General features: G+C 40.3%; 1 pseudogene; it reads right to left on the bottom strand.

Moving 5' to 3' along the window:
- On the bottom strand, nt 1–7023 carry LOC134292226 (uncharacterized; annotated as a pseudogene).
- Nucleotides 7024–17368: the final 10345 nt, after the last annotated feature.

Genomic DNA, 17368 nt, shown 5'->3' on the forward strand with positions numbered 1-17368 from the left:
TCAGCTATCATTGTTACTTTGGCAGTCTATCGGAAGTACCTTGCTAGGTTTCAACGGTAGGGATGCTGCGTTTTTCATCTCTTCCTGCTTGTGTGCCACTGAAGAGTGGATCGTGATGACCCAGCAACCAGGAACTGTGATGACCTTCTAGCTCAAGATGGTTGATCTTCGATTCTATCGGCAGCGCTGCATCTTCTTGGTTAAAATGAGCATCCAATTGGTCTGGATTGCCTCGTATGTACAATCAACTGTTTGAGGACCATTCGATGTTGAGCATTGGTCTTGACATTGACCGAATATGGATAGACGAAAATTTTAATCCCATAACCTATCCATGACGTTAGCACCTGGAAATTTAATCCTGCAATAGTGTACGCCTTTTCCCTTCCACCTGATCTTGTAGCGTCACATATTTCTCAATATCCTCCTGGTTTGGAAAAGCTTTTCAGCCCACTTTGGTCCGTCATCATCGTAATTGATTTACTTCGATGCATCCACTACAGTAATGTTCCAGATGCATATTGTGACGTCCTCGATTGAGTCTCCAAATACAGTTTGACTCCAATTGCTTTTGGACTTATCTGGCCTCAGTACAACCGTCAGAATACTGTTGCTTGAAAGCAACTCAAATAACATTCAGCAGCACTGTCAGACTCTGCAGATTCATGGTCGTCATCGTAGAAATCATCCGAGAGTAAATTGTAGTTCACATCCGGGATAGGTATTGGCCCAGAAGAAAGCGTGCTGATTTATGATTTGATGACGGCACACTGGCATCTCATCCAAGAGGTCTGGGATCCACAAGAGTTCCATCCGAGATACCTCCAAGAAATCCTTCGCGGTTCCTCCACAAATTTGTTCCAGGAGTTTCTTCTGGGATTCCCAGGGAGTACTTGATGATATTCTTCCAGGGAGGGGATTGATTAGGATTTCTTCAGAAGCTCTTTTTGAGGATTTTCCAGAAGTTTCTCCAGAGATTCTTAAAGAAGTTTGGTCTGGAATTCCTTGAAGAGCTCTTGCTGGGATTCCTCCAGGAAGTTCTCCCGAAATTCGGAATATATTTTGAAATTACTTCAGGAGCTCCCAGATTTATTCGAAATTTCCTTCCGAAATTTATTTTTATAAATGAAATTCCATCAGAAATACTTTCTAGAATTACCCCACCAATTTTTCCTGAGCTTATTAGGATCCCTCTAGAATTTCATTCTGCGATTCCTCAGAGAGCTCCATCTGATATTCTTTATGGGTTTCCTTCAGAAATTTCCTCTGGGATCCCTTCGTAGATTTGTAACCAGTGGTGTGCCAGTGTGATTTGTGAGATATTCGCGGTATAGTGTTTCGTTTTATATGTTCAACAGTAAAACCAAGAAGATGTTTGAAAATTCACAGAGTACATATCACCAGGTAGGTACAACCCACTGCAGACACAAGGATACGACGGCAATGAGGGGTGGAGTATAAGGAGCCACTGTGTTTTAACAAAGCGGGAAACTTTCGGTTGGGGATTCTGAATAGGACAAGCGCCATTGCTCCACAGTATTACCAATACAAGAAAGGCGGAAAGAAATTATTCTGAAGAATTAAAGAATTGAAGAAAGAAGTGTACACAAATACGTTCAGTGAGAGACTGTGGAAGCAGTAGACCAACGAAAAGTATCCAGGTTACCAACCCGCCGACCAGAGCCCCAATCGTCCCCATAATTAACACGCCACCCATTCGTTCCCAAATCTCCCGTAGGACCCCTTGGTTTTCTTGGTGCAGTCCTTGAAGTCCGTGTAGTAGACCCCAAAGCCCTTGCGTGATGCTACCGGCTCCCAGCCAGATCCAGTTTTCGACCACTACAACCGAGACTGCCGATCGTAGGACGCAAACCCTACGAACAAAGAGCCGCGACTTCCAATGTCACGACCGCGAACGCTCGGCAGTTAAGCCAACGAAAGGAAAGCAAGCGAGAATAGAGGTAGTGAAGCCGAGGTAGCGTTGCTGAACGGTAGGAGCGAGCCAGCTACGACGGAGTGAAGTGGAGGAGTGGTTGTGGAACGAAGAAGGGGCCTCCGGAAAATGAATGCTTAAGGACAATCGACTTGAAAGTGTGTTTACAATTCGATACTCAAATGTTTTCCTGGTCGCGACTGATCACGCGCATATGCCCAACCTGAAGCAGCTCCTACACTGCCTCAGGTCTTATTGATGTCGGATAGGGGGTTGTCCCATTAGTTACAGATTATTGAAAGGTTCCATATGAGATTCCTCCAGAAACTCCGTCCAGGATTCCTTCAAAGAATCCTTCTGAGACTTCGAGAGATTTCTTCCGGGATTTCTCAATGAGTTCCGGAAATCCTCCAGAAATTCCATCCCACAGCATCCCAATAGTTTCTTTTGGAATTTATTTTGAAGTTATGTTGGAAATTCCAGCAACTTCACCCTGGATTGCATCAGGAATTCTTAACGGTGTCCCTTCAGAAACTCCTCCCAGAAATTCCATGCGAGATTCCTCCTGCAGTTCTTTCAGAACCTTGAGAGAACTTCTTTCAGTATTCCTCCAAAATCTTATCTGGGATCCCTTCAGGAGCTCATTCCGAAATTCTGTTAGGGACTACTTCTGAGATTGCTTAAAGATTTCCTTCCGGGATTCCTCCAGGAAGTACTTCCAGGTTTTGTTTCCGGGACCTCCTTCCAGGATGCTTTTGGGAATTCCTTCAGAGATTCCTCCGGAAAGTTATTCTGCACTTTTGACGGGAATTGCTTTTAGAATTTTTTCCGAAAGCCTTTCGAGGATTTCTCCGAAAACTTTCTCTGTGATTCCTTTGGCAACTTTTTCCTAGAAGGACTAATACTGGAGAAATCTCGGAAATAATTTCTAGAGAAATCTACGAAAGAATCTCTGAAAGAATCCTTGAAATACTTTCTGGAGTAATCTTGGCAAAAGCTTTTAATAATATCGCAGACGTAACCTCTTCAAAAATGCAGTGCCCTGTTCAGTTCTTTAAATGTGTATCTTGTTTCAAATCAAGTTTTTGTGAACTGGGTTCGATTCCTGCTGTTTCGTCAAACGTTAAATTCTTCACTGGGTGAAGCGTCTTTTTTTTATCGAAACTTTGCTACCAATATCATCCAAAAATCTCACCAATTTCAAAGACACAAAGAACGGTCGTATACAGCTGAAACGGAAGTTCGTTGCATTCTGCTCCGTCCGTCGATTAATTATGTTTGATCGCCATTTCACTAGCTAATTGTGGCAGCAGCGGATGCCGAAATAAAAGAGCACGCGCGGTAGTACGAACTGGTGTATGGATGACGCTAATTAATAGTTACCCAGTTAGGAATCAATTGTGCGGTGTACGGCGCCGGTGCGGCACACAGCAGTCCCAAACTCCAGGTAAAAGGACCATCAGAATGGGGGGAAAAAAGAGCATCGTAACGTTACAACTGGTTGGATTGGTTCGCTGAGTGGGATTGCACGTTTCCGTCCGCTGGCAATGCGATTGAATTACATTTTCGGAAGGTAAATATTTGCCAGATAATTGATTGTTCACTTGGTTGGAATGAGCACTGGAATGTGCTTTTCCTGAGTGCAATTTAATTGCATTCTTCTTCGTTTGTGTTTGCACTCGTTACAAAATTGGCTGTGAGCAATTAGTTGGAATGGGGAAAAATACTGATTTGAGATATTTCTAACCGTTGCGGGAAGGTTGCAAACGGCAAATTATTTATTTTTGTGAAGCCAAGATGAGACCAATGACTATGGAATTCACCTTTTAAATGACAGGTATCTTCATGTATGCTCTCACAGAAATGATATTTAAAATAAATATTAACATCGAGCGTAACCAAAAACCCTAATTAATCCACCTACCGGTGATTGCGCCATTCTCGTGCCTTCGGAAACCTATTTCAACAAAACTCAAGGGACATGTATATCGCACTTTCATACGTTTAACAAAAACCCATTTCATGGAACCAGACATATATATATCGTTTATCTAACGTTTGATGTTTGATCCCTAAACCGCTAAACCACAGACAAACAGACGTAACTCTTAGAGGAAATTTTGCCCGGTGTCTTTTTTATGAGCACACTGCGTTGGCAGAACCTCGCGCGACACTGCGGTCATGGTGGATTCCGATTTCGATTTGATCTAACACGCACACCACTAAATCAGGCGTCTGTAATTTTCGTTTGCATCATTCAGCAACGTGTACACTGGCAAACGTCAAAGCGATCGAACACTAGCGCATCTGATGGAAGGATCGCGCAAATCAAATGATCGTTAAATGCATGTGCCAAGTCGTTTTGAAGAGTGTTACGTCTGTATGTCTGTGCCTAAACTCTTGAAAAAGCCGCAATTTTGAATTTTAAGCCGCCATTTTGGATTAAATTCTGCCATCTTGGAAACTCTGGTCACCATTTTTGATCGTCAGACTTCTTCCCCATATCATATTTACCCATATTGAATGGGTTTAGAGCCTAAAACTCCATTTAATTCCCGCCATCTTGGATATTGGACCGCCTTGCCGCTTTCTTAGTTATTCTGGATGACATTTTTGGACTCCGGAAATCCATCTTATACCAAATACATCCATATTGAATGATTTATTAGCCAATTGCAAGATTTAACAGAAGCCATCTTAGATTTGGAATCACCATCTTGGATATTCCAGTTATGGACTGCGGACATTTTTTCCATTCTATACAGGGTGTTAGGTTCGTGAGTGCAAACCTTTTAAAGGGTGATAGGGGGCCATAAATGGAGAAAAAAATTGTTCTACGCATATGGTCAAATATCAACCGTTACGTAGTTATTGAGCTTTCCATGTTTTTGATTATTATGTATTGTCTTTTTTGGATATAACTTGAAAATGGTCAAACTTATCGCAGTTTTTTGACCCTTATTCGAAAGATTATTGAATTTTCTATCATATGGCATCTGTAAATCGATTGGTTTAGTTGAATAACTAAGTTTTCTAGAGCAAAGTAGCTCAAAATAGTGTGTTTTAAATTGTTTTTGTCAATTATCTTTGAAGTATGCGTAATAAATTAAAATTGTGGCCCCTGTTTCACTCTACAATTCGTTTTTTGACTTAGAAGTTTAAAACTTCTAGCTCTTATCGTTTTCTTGCAATCTCGATTAAAATGTGCGGCACAGTGCGCAAGAAAGTGCCTACCTTGACAGTTGCAAATTTATGATTTGAAATGCGATGTTTAAATCAAAATTTCAAGAAAACGATAAGAGCTAGAAGTTTGATGTAAAAGAACGGCTTGTAGAGTGAAACAGGAGCCTAAACTTTACAAAAGAAAGAATTTCAAAATATTACGCATTTTTCACTTCACTTTCATTTTTCAATTTACAAAAATAAATTAAAACACACTACTTTTGAGCTATTTGCTCTAGAAAACTTATTTAACTAAACCATTTGATAGAAAACTCAATAATCTTTCGAATAAGGGTAAAAAAACTGCGATAAGTTTGACCATTTTCAAATTATAGCCAGTTAAGGCATAAAAGTCAAAAATATGGGAAGCTCAATAACTACGTAACGGTTGAGATTTGACCATATACGTAAGACAAATTTTTTTCTCCATTTATGGTCCTCTATCACCCTTTAAAAAGTTTGCACTCAGGAACCTAACACCCTGTATATACCCATATTGCATGGTTTTAGAGCCCAAGACTCCATGAAATGGCCGCCATCTTAAATCTGAAGCCATTATCTAGGATTTTAACTTGGAGCCGCCATCTTATATTTTAGACTGCTATTTTGGATATTGTGGTCGCCATTATTGGACTCATACCCCATATTGCATGGTTTCAGAGCCAAAACTCTATAAAACAGCCGTCATATTGAATTTTGACCCACAATCTTGAATATTAGGCTGCCATCTTGAATTCTAGACCGATACCGTCGAATTTCTTGTATCCAGTGTTGAAATCCGCACAAAGTGCGTCAATTCAGGTTACAAAACTCGCCGCAATTTGATGTGTCGCATGATGCGGCTTGGTTCAGTTTTATATACGGCCAGTTCTACCGGTGTGCTGGTCCGATTCACTGAAATGGCCATAACTACGGAACGCCTTGACCGATCCGGACCATTTTCAATAGCAAACAATGCGGTAAAATTCCGGTTCGATTCGAGCTATAATCCGAAAAATCGGTCAATGGAAAGTGTCTTAAAAGTGAGTGAACTTTTTTTGCGCACAGACATACATACATACACACATACATACATCATCTCCATTCGTCGAACTGAGTTAATTGGTATATGTGACTCGATTTTCCTAGCCATCTATCGAAAACTCGTTTTTTGAGTGAACTTACAGACTTTCAGTACACTTCAGTGAACGAGAAAGGCAAAAAGAGATGAGAAACAGATTAAAGTCATACAAATTCACGCGACTTTAATTATGAAGAAAAGAAAAAGTTGCTTACATGTGTACACTTGGATAAAGTAATGAGGTAGGAACAAGCTTCAAGAAAGATCGGATAATGGAACAGACGCCTCTTAGAACAAAAAACTGTATATGAAATATACAATACACATGTAATATGAAATATTTGTTTTCCTTTTTCTCTATTCTCTTATGCTCAGCTCACTCCAGGATCCATATTTTCATCAACAAATTACTCGTCACCCCTAACCCTTCGCAAAGAAATAAATTATTTTGGATAATTAAAACAACACTGCAATTGGGTGGGAGTAAATGTGATGGGATAGCGTTTACCGCTGCTCAACTTGAACGATCTCTTCCTCGAAGGCTTACTGGGCTGGAACCCATTGGCATTTTTTGCTCCGGCTTAGTAATAATTTTCCCCAATTTAGTTTTGACGTTTTTATCACCTTGGCTGCTACTTCCAGGTTCCGGGTTGGGAAACTGGCGGAATGTCCTTGAAACTCTCGGGAAGAGCTTTGACAATTGCCTGCGCGGTGAGGAACATGAAGGAAGAAGGCGGGTAGCCGGTATAGGATGCTTCAGGTTAACTCGCTACTCACGGTGCGGAATGATTAATTTATGCGTTTGCATGATTTATTCCAACACGTGTGCCAACAATTTAGCGGGGTGGTGATGGGAAGAAAACATGCTTCCAGCGGTTTCAGTTGAACTTTTTGTGGAATTTCAACGCCATGGTGAGCCGCTTGTCAAACTTTCCGCAGAGTAGACCTCGGTGACTGTTTGTGAGGAGCTTAATGGGTACAAGGCTATGAAAGGTGGGTCGTTTCGAAAATAAGGTAGGAAAAGGTAAACTCGGTTGAGCTATTGCTACTTGAGGAATTAAACGCGCGAAAAGTTTGCGAGTCACGTTTTGGGCATTTACAGTTGGAATGTAGAATAATTCGGGCATTATGATGGACTTGTTATGGTGGGTGCCTTGGGAAATGAGAAGGCACAATATGATCAAAAAAAAAAAAAAAATTTGCATTTAGTTTAACAAAAATGCAATGACACTAACAACAAACTCAGATACCAAAAAAAAGAGGAAACATGAAACAAATGAAACGCAATGTAAGCATAAAAATATACAATTTGAAGTTAAGAAGGAAGATTTGATCTGGTATAATGGGCTGTTGAAGAAGACTTCAAATTTCAAAGCTTGGAAAATTCACAAACACTACCCAGCTGAACCCCAACAACCATGTAGTCGAAAAAAGCAACCCCAACTCGGCACTAAAAATGTCTCCCTGGAAAATAACTCATCCAACCCCGCACCGCCCAGAACCTCGCCACAAAAACCACACACCCGTCTCCAGCGCCGTCGTATACCAAATTCCTCTTAAAGATTCCACTAATGAAAAGATTATGTTCCACTCTCTGTCGGAACGGAAGGAACCGTCCGTCGTATCGGTAACTGCGAGAGGGTGGGTGTGGGTGACACGCCTTGTTCCAGTTGAGAACGAGCCCACGGGGAATGCATTCTCAAGTATAAATTAAACTAAATCACACAACATATGTCCCTGTTTTGTATGGTCTTCTCCCATCTACTACGCATACAGGGTCACATACAGTTGGTGGCCTCAAGCCAAACTTTTGGAGACCAAGCGAGCACTCGGTGGAACGACATTTTATGGGCTTGTAGCGAAAGTGAAAAGACTCATTAAATAAGTGGAACGCAGTTTCGTAGTCTACGAGGTTGAGATGAATGGATTGATGCTACGTGCTACTGTAGTTTTATAACGAAGAATGCGTAGCCTGAAAATGGTCCTAGATTGTTTTTAACACGATGTTGCAACTGGCTGAAGCAAACCATATACAGTAAGGACCCGATTTTGTCAGCCCCTGGTAGCATTTTGGGCTGACAAAATCGGGTACCTGACAAAATCGGGACATTTTTTAAAATCATTTTTTATTCATGAAAAATTGTTCTGAGCACATCAGAGACGGAGATAGGTGTTGAGGGTCTGCTTTGGGTTCGTTCAAATATTACGTAAGGGAGCATCCATTAAGTACGTCACGCTAAAATTGAGATTTTTCGACCCCCCCTCCCCCCTTCGTACGGGTTTTTCCTATACCTAATACATTGCTTGTCACACTTTCACAAACCCCCTTCCCCCCTAGGATCGTGACGTACTTTATGGATGGCCCCTAACGCCAATTAGGGGGGGGGGGGTGTCCGCGCTGTGTTACGATTCATACAAAATTTTAAAATTTCTCTTCAAAAATAGTTACGCGGCGAAGGGATAGCGGATAGGGTCCAAAATTGCCAAATTTTGCGTTACATAATATTTGAACGAACCTTTTGTGGTAAAAAAATCGAAAGGGTGTTAAGGGCACCAAAAAATTGGATTTTTCTTTTTAAAGTTAACATTCAGTGTTATTTTACAGCATAACTATTACATATTTTATTTCTTTTTCTTCATGTCATAACATCCCTACTGGGACACAGCCTTCTCCTAGCTTAGCAGTTGTGGTCTACAGAAGACAGTTGACACTGGATAGCGCAGTTTAAATCATAACATCTTACATTAGCTGTCAACGAGTGAAAATGAACCAACATCTGATTGACAAGTACAGACACTCATACTGTCCGAATTGGCTACGTTTCCGATGCCTTTCCACTTTAATTTCCAGAGCCTTATCTCTAAAGAGTCTCTCGAGAAATCTTGGAAGAAATGTTCGGGGAAATATTTAGAGAAACTACCCGAGGATATACGGAACGTAACCCTTAAAACATTCCCGAAGGGATCTCGTTAGTAGTTTCTGCAAAAAACCTTTACACGAGCTCCGGATAAATCCCTTAAGTAATTTCGGAAAGAAACCTTAGTGCAATCTCCATAGAAATCTCTAGAGGCGTTTCTTTAGCATTTTCTGGAAAATCATTGAAAGAATCCCAATTGCAATCTTTGAAGAAATTTCCTTGAGAAATCCATTGAGGAATTCCTGGAAAAAAGTACTGGTGAAATATCTGGAGCAGTTTAAGGAGAAACCATAGCAGAAATGAATTGTAAAATTCTAGCATGAATTCCAGAAGAGTTTCCAACAAAATTTTCTAAAGGAATTTCAGAAGCAATACCAAGGGATCTTCGTAAAGAAATACCAAGAGGTAACCCTGGAAAAATCTGGAGCGGGACCCCTGGGAAATCCTATGGATGCTCAATTGGGAAATCTAACAGAGGAATCATAGTGAAATCTCTAGAGGAATTCTTGTATGAGTAATTACTAAAGCATTAATAGAGGAACATTTTACGAAATTCTTAGAAGGATCCCTGAAGGAATCCTAAGAGGAATTTTTGAAAGAATCCCTTGATTTATTCATCAGTAGGTTGGATCCAGGGGCACGTTATCTTCCATTTGGAAAATTTATGCCTTCCGTAATTTATTCATAGACTATTATTTTTTATTCCGTGTCGGGTATTTCCATCACTGCGACCAGTTTTTTGATCATGGACTAAAGCACGCAGTAATTCATATAGGAATTATTGCAAAAGTATCTACAGAATTTTCTGAATACATCACTAGAGGAGTTCCTGTAGAAATTACTGGATGAAGTCCTACAGGAATACCAGCAAGAATTTCGGAAGAAGCCTCAATAGGAGTTCGTCAACCTGGGGGTATCATAGGAAGAATGCATGAACAATTCTTAGAGAAATATCTGAAAAGGTTCTTATAGAAATTTCCACAAAATTTCTTGGAGGAACTCCAGCAGAAGTTCCAGAACTATCCAAACAGATATGTATGGAGAAATGCCAGCAGGATGTCTTAAAAGAATCGCAAGGAAATCCCTGGATAAATCCACGTAGAAATTGTAGGAGGAATTATTGGAGAAATCCTTGGAGAAACCCCTTGATACATCGCTGTAGGAGTTCATGTAGAAATTTTTTTTAGCAAAAATGCTGTCAGAATATCAGCAAAACTTTTGGAGGAATCCTAGCAGGAGTTCCGGAACAAGTCTCAAGAAAAGCTTAAGGAAATCACAGGAGGAATGCCTGAGAAAATCTTAAAGAGACACACTTTAATGAATCGTTTTAAAAATTCTCGTAGAAATCCTTTAAAAACTGCCGGCGGAATTCTTGGAGAAATACCAGCAAAAATTCTTACATGAAACCACGCAAAAGTTCTTGAAGAATCGCAGCAAGAATTTATGGTGGGATCCTATCTCGAATTACTTAAGGGTTTCTAATGAATATTATTCTCACAGCAATTGTTTAACCCTTATGTGGCCGACAGGGTACCCGGGTACCCAGCGCCCATTTAAAAAGCACGGTGTAGAAAAAATCAAAAAAATTGTCGGGCACATAACGGTTAAGCATTCCAAGGAAGAAATCTACAATACAAATCTCATAATAAAAAGGGCGGAACAACCATTACATGTCTCAACATCTTCCACCCCGTTCAGGCATATTTCAATTTATTTATGCAAACTTATTCCGTTATCAGATAGAACGGAGTCTGCTCTATCTGTTACTGGTCAGTAGGCCGTGTCGATTTTTGCAAAATTGCGAATACACAATCCCGAATAGTCACAAATGGTTGCAAATGGACCCAAATGAAGCCCTGCAAAATTTAAAAATTCTAAAAAATCGGTAAGCTAGTCCGCAATCGACTTGAAGTTTTATATGGGAGTTTTAATTTTTCAGTATGGGGAAATCCAGCTTTTCAAACTTTTGAAGAAAAAGGCACATTTAAGCAACTCTAAAAATCCGCTCCCCCCCTGAAGATTTAGTGCATATATTAGGAAACATTTTGTTAGAAGACAACTTTTTAGTTGCACTTAAGATAAGGGCGTTATTAAATTTCGAAACAATGGACATTTTATTCGCATGATTTCTAACTTCTTTAATTGGCATCACTGCACGTTTTGCGTGTTGAAGAGGGTGGTAACAGCCATCTGCGGCGTTACCACCCGTCGCTGGATGGAGACGCAAGTACCTGATAAAAATGAGATAGTTAGGATTGGAAATATTTTTGCGATATTGCTTTATTAAAACTTGGTATCTTCGGAAAAGTTGTTGGCATGGTCAAGAGCTGTCCAGTGATGAACTAAATCATTGGAAAATCCATCGCTGGGCGGCGCTAGTGTGCATACAAACTACATGCAATAGTATTAACGTATATGCGTGTATCTCAATAGCGTGATAATTTAACTGTGTGGTGTCTTCGACAAAGTTGTTGGCTGGGCCACGGGCTATCCAGTGACGAACCAAGTAAGTAGGAATTCAACCGATAGGCGGCGCTAGTGTGCATACAAACTGGATGCAAAAGTACAAATGTATATGTGTGTATCTCAATAACGTGATAATTTAAGTAGGTGGTGTCTTCGACAAATTTGTTGGGTGGACCACGGGCTATCCAGTGACGAACGCAATACAGTCTAGACTCCTACTACACGGTTAGTTCGGGGGTGCAGTAGGAATCCGTGTTGTAGGAATCCCAGAGCTTATGGGATTTCGCCTAATTGGGAGTGTGAGCGAATATATCAGGAGTATTACAAGATAGCACCATACTTTCTTTGGCAAAGTTGTAGTACTAGAATAGATCTACCACACAATGCGAACTAACATCCAATTAGTTGGCAATTTGGCCGATAGAGGCGCTATGTAGAAGTGGTTGCTTATGTTCACTCGCCAGTAGAAGTACTTATAAGTTATTGCTTGCGATATCTCAAGATCTACTTGATTTGGAACAATGTTGTCTTCGGCAAAGTTGTTCAGTAGGTCAAGAACAATCTGGTGGCTAACCAATTAGTTTGTGATCTCGCCGCTAGGTGGTGCTAGTTGTCAAGTAAAGTTTCAAACTTCTCTAGATCGCGATCCAGATCAGATAGAAAAGTGCCGTCTTCGTCAGAGTTTTTCAGGAAGTAAAAACCTAACTGGTGATTCAACATATAGTTGGTGATTTCGCCGCTAGGTGCCACTAGTTGTTAAATAAAATTTCAAATTTTTTTAGCTCGCGATCCAGAGCAAATAGTAAAGTATCGTCTTCGGCTAAGTTCTTCAGGAAGTCAAGAGCTATCTAAGGACTTAACATTAAGTTTGTAATTTCGCCGCTAGGTGACGCTAGTTGTCAAGTAAAGTTTCAAACTTCTCTAGCTCGCGATCCAGATCAGATAGAAAAGTGCCGTCTTCGTTAGAGTTTTTCGGGAAGTTAAAACCTATCTGGTGATTCAATATTTAGTTGGTGATTTCGTTGCTAGATGGCGCTAGTTGTTAAGTAAAATCTTAAACTTCTTTAGCTCGCGATCCAGAGCAGATAGAAGAGAGTCGTCTTCGGCAAAGTTCTTCAAGAAGTCAAGAACAATCTTGTGATGTAACAATTAGTTGGTGATTTCGCCACTAGGTGGCACTAGTTGTCAAGTAAAGTTTCAAACTCCGCTATCTCAGGATCCAAAGCAGATCGAAAAGTATCGTTTTCGGCAAAGTTCTTCAGCACGTCAAGAGCTATCTAATGACTTAACATTTAGTTTGTGATTTTGCTGTTAGATGGTGATTTTGCCTCTAGCTCGCGATCCAGCGCAGATAGAAAAGTGTCTTCTTCGGCAATGTTCTTCAGGAAGTCAAGAACAATCTTGTGATGTAACAATTAGTTTGTAATTTCGCCGCTAGGTGACGCTAGTTGTCAAGTAAAGTTTCAAACTTCTCTAGCTCGCGATCCAGATCAGATAGAAAAGTACCGTCTGCGTCAGAGTTTTTCAGGAAGTAAAAATCTATCTGGTGATTCAACATTTAGTTGTTGGTTTCACCGCTAGGTGGTGTTAGTTGTCAAATAAAGTTTCAAACTTCTCTAGCTCGCGATCCAGAGCAGATAGAAAAGTGTCGTCTTTAGCAAAGTTTTTAGGAATTCAAAACCTCAGTGGTGATTCAACATTTAGTTTATGGTTTCGCCGCTAGGTGACGCTAGTTTTTAAGTAAAATTTTAAACTTCTCTAGCTCGCGATCCAGAGCAAATAAAAAAGTGTCGTCTTCGGCAAAGTTCTTCAGGAAGTCAAGAGCTATCTAGGTAAATAACATATAGTTTGTGATTTCACCGCTAGGTGGCGCTATTTGTCATGTAAAATTTTAAACTTCTTTGACTCGCTATTCAGAGCAGATGGAAAAGTGTCGTCTTCGGCAAAGTTCTACAGGAAGTCACGAGCTATTTAGTGAATTAACAACTAGTTTGTGATTTCGCCGCTAGGTGGCGCTAGTTGTCAAGCAGGGTTCCTGATTTCCACTTTTCATTTTCTTCCACAATTGATGGTAGTCAGCAACGACTGGTTGTCGCTTTAGTTTGTTTGTTTGCTTGTCAGCGACGACAGCAAACTCCGGCGAACGGTGGGAAGCCACACTTGGAAATTACTCATTCGTCCACATTCGCATCGCAAGCGATCGAGCGGTGATGCGATTCGTGAGTGATACGAGTGATTTTGTGCATACGATTTTTTTATGTTTTCAAAAAATGTTCATTATTTTCTTTGCTAATCTAGCATTTCAAGAATAATACACTAAAAATTTATGCATTACATGCAAAAATTCTCTTCAAGTTATGATAATAGCCGCTTCGATCACTCACCAGCATTCTTCACCATTCGCCATTCATTCATTCGCGTGCGATCGAAACTGCGACGAACGGCAACGAATATCGAAGTCAAACAATTAGCGCATCGCTTCCCACTGGTGATGGGGTTGCATGTTTGATCACGACTATCCGTTTGCTACATCTTTCTCGATTCGCTTCAGCAAAGAGGAATGAATATGAATGGAGTGAGGCGAATATACCGATCCTTGTTGTCAAGTAAAGTTTCAAACTTCTCTAGCTCGCGATCCAGAGCAGATAGAAAAGTGTGAAAACCGCCGCGCAAAGAAAAAAACAATGATAGAACAACATTGACGACTAGTTTTTTCATTGCCGGTAAAGGGTTCCACGATGAACCCGAGGATAAACTTCAATAATAAATAGTCGACCACCAACGTTTTTGTCATCCTTTTTGTTCCTTGTAAACGAGCGGCGACCGGCCAAGGAAACGCCACTAGAAAGTACCTAGCATTTATTGGTGTTTCAGCGCGTATGCTATTGTTGCACCGCAATAGTTCTGCTGCTTAATAGTAATCCCAAGTAACACGCTTGTCACATGAGGGCGGAACAAAAACCTGCTGCTGTAACTTTTATGTGACAAGTGCGTTACTTGGGAAGGATTGACAATTCAGGGGTGCGATGTTTGATCCCAGATGCAAACTTTTTTGTACATATATTGAAATTCATATTTGGACACATAGACACATAGACTCCGTCCACAGACAAACAGACGTAACACTCTTAAACATGGCTTGGCACGTGCATTTAAATATCAATTCAAATTTCATTTAATTTCCACTATCCTTCCACCAGAGGCGCTAGTGTTCGATTGTTTTGACGTTTGCCAGTGTACACGTTGCTGAATCATGCAATCGACAGTATCTCGAGCGGTTCTTCGAACAGATGGCTGTGTGCAATAGAAATACACTAGAACTCCAATGGCGCTATAGTCACTTTTCCAATTTAATTAAATTAATTACTTTTATTGTAATAATTGATTGTTTTTAAGTGTCCAGCTTGAAGAGCATCACTTGTTTTAGTAAACAAAATTTGTTTGACACTTCTAGTACCGCTACTGATGCTGTAAGGGCGTGGCAAACTAGATGTTTGTCACACGAACAGTCGCGATATTGGACTTCTGTGGCTAGTTATTCTAATCTGTGTGCTCATGAAAAATATACCGGGCAAAAGTTTTTGATGAATTTCCTCCAAAAATTACGTCTGTTTGTCTGTGCTTTGTTGCTTAGCGCACTTGAGCGAAGAGCGAAACAAAACGACACAAGATTTCATTTTTCTTAAAAATGCAAGCCCTTCATGCAACTAATTGTTAAATCAAGGCGATCGTTTTCTATCTCCTCTAGATCCCAAGATAGAGAAGTTTGAAGCTTTACTTGACAACTAGCGTCACCTAGCGGCGTAATCACCAACTTATTATTAATTCACTAGATAGCTATTGATTTCCTGAAGAACTTTGTCGAAGACGACACTTTTCTATCTGCGCTGGATCGCGAGCTAGAGGCAAAATCACCACCTAACAGCGAAATCACCAACTAAATGTTAAATCACCAGATAGCTCTTGACACAGGGTTGAAAAAATCTCATTCAATTGAATGAATTTCTGCTGAACTGAATGCTTTTGACATTCATTTTCAACTCCGCTGTGAGATACTTGAAAGTGAACGCAGAAAAATTAAACTACTTTGTGGAGGTAATGACTGCACCATCATCAACACACGCTCTGCGCTGACGGATGCTTCATGTCAACACCGGCCGCATGAATGCGACTTGCCTATAAGCAAGCATGGTGAATTTTTGTCGTTTGAGTGCCGGTCACAGGAAAAATGTTGCTTTTGAACCTCGCCGTCTCCCCAGTGTGAGCGACGAGAGAATTTTTATTCTCTTTTTAATTGCCTCCATGAAGGACAGGGGCTTCAACGTCAGAAGCGGTGTGGTGAAAAAACAAAAACAAAAACTCTTGTTCATTGGGAGCTTCGGAATTTTTGCAACCGTGTCTTGACATTCAAAAGCACTTTGCCGAAGATGAAACTTTTCGATCTGCTTTGGATCCCGAGATAGCGGAGTTTGAAACTTTACTTGACAACTAGTGCCACCTAGTGGCGAAATCACCAACTAATTGTTGCATCACAAGATTGTTCTTGACTTCCTGAAGAACTTCGCCCAAGACGATCGTCTTCTACCTGCTCTAGATCCCAAGATAGAGAAGTTTGAAGCTTTACTTGACAACTAGCGTCACCTAGCGGCGTAATCGCCAACTTATTATAATTTCACTAGATAGCTCTTGATTTCCTGAAGAACTTTGCCGAAGACGACACTTTTCTATCTGCGCTGGATCGCGAGCTAGAGACAAAATCACCACCTAACAGAAAAATCACAAACTAAATGTTAAGTCATTAGATTGCTCTTGACGTGCTGAAGAACTTTGCCGAAAACGATACTTTTCGATCTGCTTTGGATCCTGAGATAGCGGAGTTTGAAACTTTACTTGACAACTACTGCCACCTAGTGGCGAAATCACCAACCAATTGTTACATCACAAGATTGTTCTTGACTTCTTGAAGAACTTTGCCGAAGACGACTCTCTTCTATCTGCTCTGGATCGCGAGCTAAAGAAGTTTAAGATTTTACTTAACAACTAGCGCCATCTAGCAACGAAATCACCAACTAAATATTGAATCACCAGATAGGTTTTTACTTCCCGAAAAACTCTAACGAAGACGGCACTTTTCTATCTGATCTGGATCGCGAGCTAGAGAAGTTCGAAACTTTACTTGACAACTAGCGTCACCTAGCGGCGAAATTACAAACTTAATGTTAAGTCATTAGATAGCTCTTGACTTCCTGAAGAACTTAGCCGAAGACGATTGTTACCACCACTGCTGGGCACAACTCTAACTGGCCTGTCGAAGAGTGACCAGACCGATAAATGTCACGGTAAAGTTGACAGCGATGCTTGACGTTCGAAGAGGAGAAAGAGAAGGTTTAAAAACAAAAAGAAAATTGGATTACTTGCTAAAATTTGTGGGTGAACTAAAAGTGCTATTTTTATAACTAAATTGAAGTGAATTTGAACTTAAATTTAACATAAAGAATTCGGATTCGTAAGTTGTACTAGATGAAATTAAAATACCTGCGAATTATATAAAATTTATTAAACTATAGGCTTGATCATACAAAGGAGGAAGATTTGTCAGGTCATTGAAAACCACATGAAGAACATCAGTGATGTAAGTTTCTCGTTAAATTACCTTAAAACTAAAACTAAAATAAATCATTTACAGTTTTGAGCCGTATGCTACTACTGCTGCAAAAACCGGTGTATTTCTTCTACGTGTCCTGAACAAATTTCTCAAAAATCACTGCG

This window comes from Aedes albopictus, chromosome 1 (genome assembly GCF_035046485.1).
Source record: "Aedes albopictus strain Foshan chromosome 1, AalbF5, whole genome shotgun sequence".
In the NCBI taxonomy this organism is placed as follows: domain Eukaryota; kingdom Metazoa; phylum Arthropoda; class Insecta; order Diptera; family Culicidae; genus Aedes; species Aedes albopictus.